Source organism: Penaeus chinensis, chromosome 9 (genome assembly GCF_019202785.1).
Source record: "Penaeus chinensis breed Huanghai No. 1 chromosome 9, ASM1920278v2, whole genome shotgun sequence".
In the NCBI taxonomy this organism is placed as follows: Eukaryota; Metazoa; Arthropoda; class Malacostraca; order Decapoda; family Penaeidae; genus Penaeus; species Penaeus chinensis.
Genome location: NC_061827.1, coordinates 36,105,651 through 36,110,650, shown reverse-complemented (window position 1 = coordinate 36,110,650; position 5,000 = coordinate 36,105,651). Strand labels below are relative to the sequence as shown.

Genomic DNA, 5,000 nt, shown 5'->3' with positions numbered 1-5,000 from the left:
GGTGAGTAGGTGGCGGGTTAACATAGGTGGAGGGATTTTTTTTTTTTTTTTTTTTTTTTTTTAAGGGAGGAGGAGGTTATGGTCTATTGTTTACCTACCGTGGTGCTGTGGTTCCTAGCCTACACTATATGGACTTACCTTTTTGTGTATTGTCGTCTCTCATGTTTAAACTGAGTTATCTCTATTCCCTTGCTTTTTATACTTTCGTTGGTTATTACTGTTCTCTTACCATTGGATATATCATATTCATCAGAAATTTACTGACTTGTTTTTACTAATTCAGTTACCCTAAAAAAGGCCTCTCTTTACTTACCCCCAACTATCCCTTTTCCTCAGCCATTATTCCCATATTCTATAATTCATCCTTTGTCTTCACTGTATTATCCACCCTTACATTTCTATTCCTTCGCCTTTCATTCTTCTGTTTTCACTGAAATTGTCTCCTAGTCACTGACTTCTCTGTATCTCTCCTAGTAAATTGCCTTTCCAATCTTCTGCAAAATCTGCCCTACTCTATTCCGTTGTGAGATTATTTCACCATCTATTGAGAAAACAGAAACCTCGTTTTACTTAATGCCTAAACTAAAGTTTTAAAAATTGTCATCATTCCTGGAAGAAATTCATCTGTCTCTTTAGATATAACTGATGTAATCTTTTTTTTTTAAATCTTAAAACGCAGAACATGCTGCTTGCCATGCGGTGGATAGTCAAGCTTAAATCACATACGCTGAGTCTTCGAGGTGACCTCGAACAGAATCCATTTTACGTGAAGGTCAAAGTTCAACTCCCCGGCAAAGCAAAGAACAGGTCAGAGGTCACAACACCAGTCGGCAGGAACCACTGCCTATAAACCTACTGAACCTAGAGCATACGCTACTTATTTCAATATTGTTTTCCCCCTCATTTATTCAACACAAAGAAGCGTCAATCTACCCAAAGAGTGGAGCGATATAATCTGAAAAGGTAAGTGCAGTCCATCGTAGACTGAGAAGCTACGGAGAACCACATAAACTATGGAGGGTTTTAAAGCATCAATGTATACATATCATAAACTACAACATCATGAAGGTATGAATATTATCATGACGTCGAAAAACAATCGTCGAGAGTGTTGTGGAGCAGCAGGAGTTGGGGGAGGGGGGAGAAGGAAGGGGAGTGAATTTCTTGCATAAACACGCAAAGATTCAATAACACTATGTTTCTGCTTGGATGTGAGTCACTTTAAACGTAAGGCACATGACACAACGATGAAATACTGAATATCCAAGAATTAAAGATATCTCAACTGTATCCCTAAGATATTGCATAAGCTTCATACCAGTGAGGTGAACTAGTACACTGAATTTGACAAAAAAAAAGTACATGTGAAAAACTACAGGGACGGGGGAACATCAAACAAAGGGTACAATAATCGCTTCTCAGTAATGTAAACGGGGATTTTTGCCTCGATACCACACATTAAGTTTAGCAAGAAGACGGTAGATACAGTTTATGTATGGAACAACTATACGGGCCTGGACACAGTGAGAAAGTTCAAGGGGAGTAACTAGTAACATGACAGGAGTTTTCTTTGAGACATTGAACGCGCTCTCCTTGGCCGGGGGCGGGGGAGAAGGGGAGGGAAGGTGGAAGGGAGGGCGGGAGAGAGGAACGGAAGGAGGGAGGGAGGGAGGGAGGGAGGGAGGGAGGGAGGGAGGGAGGAGGGAGGGAGGGAGGGAGGGAGGGAGGGAGGGAGGGAGTGAGGAAGGAGGGAGGGAGGGAGGGAGGGAGGGAGAGAGGGAGGGAGGAAGAGAGGGAGAGAAGGAGGGAGGGAAGGAAGTGGAGAACTATGCACGTTGTGTGGGCGTAAGAAAAAAAAAATGATTGTCTTCAAACATGCACCGGCGACTAGAACTCTGGAAACCGCCGAGGGACAGTAACACGCGATGGTCTCCACATAGCTTAGCTACTGGACGAAAAACGGAAAAGGGAGAGAGAGAGAGAGAGAGAGAGAGAGAGAGAGAGAGAGAGAGAGAGAGAGAGAGAGAGAGAGAGAGAGAGAGAGAGAGAGAGAGAGAGAGAGTGAGAGAGAGAGGGTGAGAGAGAGAGAGAGAGAGAGAAGAGAGAGAGAGAGAGAGAGAGAGAGAGAGAGAGAGAGAGAGAGAGAGAGAGAGAGAGAGAGAGAGAGAGAGAGAGAGAGAGAGAGAGAGAGAGAGAGAGAGAGAGAGAGAGAGAGAGAGAGAGAGAGAGAGAGAGAGAGAGAGAGAGAGAGAGAGAGAGAGAGAGAGAGAGAGAGAGAGAGAGAGAGAGAGAGAGAGAGAGAGAGAGAGAGAGAGAGAGAGAGAGAGAGAGAGAGGTGAGAGAGAGAGGGGAGAGAGAGAGAGAGAGAGAGAGAGAGAGAGAGAGAGAGAGAGAGAGAGAGAGAGAGAGAGAGAGAGAGAGAGAGAGAGAGAGAGAGAGAGAGAGAGAGAGAGAGAGAGAGAGAGAGAGAGAGAGAGAGAGAGAGAGAGAGAGAGAGAGAGAGAGAGAGAGAGAGAGAGAGAGAGAGAGAGAGAGAGAGAGAGAGAGAGAGAGAGAGAGAGAGAGAGAGAGAGAGAGAGAGAGAGAGAGAGAGAGAGAGAGAGAGAGAGAGAGAGAGAGAGAAAGAGAGAGAGAGAGAAATAGAGAAAGAGAGAGAAAGAGAGAGAGAGAAAAGAAGAAGAAGAAAACAGAGAGAGAGAGAGAGAGATAGAGAGAGAAAAGAAGAAGAAAACAGAGCGAGAAAGGGAGACGCGGATAAAAAATAAAGACCACATCCAACAAATACCCAAGATGGATAACCAGAATCTCCCCGGCCATTCACCATTCTGCCACCCAACCTAACACAGCTGTAAGTAACCGCCACCCAGAGTTTGCATACTAAGGTTAGTGTCGGATCCATTCAGCAAGCTTAGATTTCGTGAGTTATTCTCCCCGGGGTTCTAAACGTAAGGTATGGCGAGGTAAGGGGAGACAAGTTGAGACAAGGCGAGGAGAGGGGAGACAAGTCGAGACAAGGGGAGACAAGGCGAGACAAGGCGAGACAAGGGGGGACAAGGCGAGACAAGGCGAGACAAGGGGGGGCAAGGCGAGACAAGGGGAGAGGCGAAGGAAGGGGAGACAAGGCGTGGCAAGGGGGATGAGGGGAGACAAGACGAAGTAAAGGGGAAAGGCGAGGCAAGGGGAGACAAGACAAGGGGAGACAAGACAAGGCAAGGGGGGAGGCAAGGGAAAGACAACAGTCCCGTCGAGACCATGACTCAGATGTTCTTCCCGGGGCGCACTTTCTTACAGGCGGAGGTGGGGGAGGAAAGGGGGTGGGGAGAAAGGGGGATATATAAGCATGCTAGGTATTTGAATATAGACAAGGAAGGGGGGGGGGGGTCGATAGAAAGTTCTTTTGAAGGTGAATAAAAAAGAAGGCTTTACAAAGGCCTCAAGTGTAGACGGATCGTGTAAGATATTTGAGAAGAACCATTGCAAAGGCGGTGGAAGGGGGGAGGGTGACAGAACGGGGTGAGGGTGGGGGGAGGGAGACACACCACAATGCAGTCAGCGGGTGAGGGGGCTGGGGGAGGGGGAAAGGGAGGAGGAAGGGGAGGGGGCGGTAGTGAGGGGGTCCACAAGTGAATAGTCTAAGTCAAGCGTGAGCAAATTTCACGTCAAGCTTTTCAAGCAGACGTCTTCAGGTTTCTTTAAAGTGAAAATATACGACAGTCAGATTTTTTTTTCTTTTTGCCTCCACGACATAGTCCAACCTCGAGATTATGAGAGAAAAGAAAAAAAGAAAGGGGGAAAATAAAGTGAATATGTGCCCTCAACTAACAACCAGAACAAAACATTTTTTCTCTCTCTTACAAATCTCTTTCATATGCCACCACATGAAAAAATCTTATTCCAAAACATTCACAAACACCCTGCTAACATGGCACAGCCAGGTCCTTCGCACTATTATCCATCACACAAAGAATCACCAAAAAAGACATAAACAGGACACCTCCCGAGCATTACCAGACCAACTGCTTCCAAATAGCTACCGGAAAAATAGATCTACCTGCTTATAAAACGCTAGCCAAAACTTCATGCCTGACCTCCATGTATACAATCTGATAGCCTGTCTCTAAAAAACATTGCCCAGCCCTCACAACATTTCCCACCGGGAGACTCAACTAGAAAACCTGCCCATCACCCAAAGCATTCACCAACATCTAGAATATTGTCTAAAATGACATAATCAGACGCACCTCACAAGGCACAACCTACCTTTGGAGTATTGACCAACGACCTCAAGCATTTCATAGCGTTACCAGTCACTCGAAGATATGCCTAACACCTAAGGCATTACTTAAGAAGACATGGACCAACACCCAAATTACCAAACAGGGCACAACTAAACAAGAATAAATCCCTGAAACAGACCATCTGCCTCTACAGCACCCGAAGCAGACCACTCGCTTTCAGAGCACAACCCAGCACCCAAAGCACAGCCAAGCACCGAAAGCACAATCCAGCGAAACCCAACCAGAGCCCTGGGACCTTCCCCCAGCAAGGAAGGGCCCTGGCGATCGAGGTTCCCCGGTGGGCGGACGTGGCGGGCGGGCGGGCGGGCGGGCGGCGAGCGGGCCCGTTGGCGCGGGTTGCGGCCGAGCGTTAAAGGGACTGAAGATACGGCGTCTGTTTCAAACCTTTGTTATTGATTGCGTGTAAGGGGGGTGAAGGGGCGCGGCTTGAATTCACTTTTGCATGCATTTACGTGGGTTTATATGTGATGTATTTATATGTATGTTTATGCACATATACACGGGAACACACGCACATATTCAAACATACATACATGTACAAACGTACATTCTCTCGCGGATAGTTTTGCAGTGTTAAACGTTGTGAATTATTGTTGCATATTTTAAGCATATGCGTTACCGCCGTACGTCATCACATATTTTCTTATTTTCAAATTAATTTTTCATTTTTAAGGCATTCCATTACTATTACTATATGAATAT

The 5,000-nt window shown here is 46.2% G+C and overlaps 1 protein-coding gene across 2 annotated transcripts in view; it reads right to left on the bottom strand.

The window, feature by feature from the left end:
- The window catches only part of LOC125028906, a 58,946-nt gene that overhangs the window by 19,447 nt on the left and 34,499 nt on the right, over nucleotides 1–5,000 (bottom strand). The window lies entirely within an intron of this gene.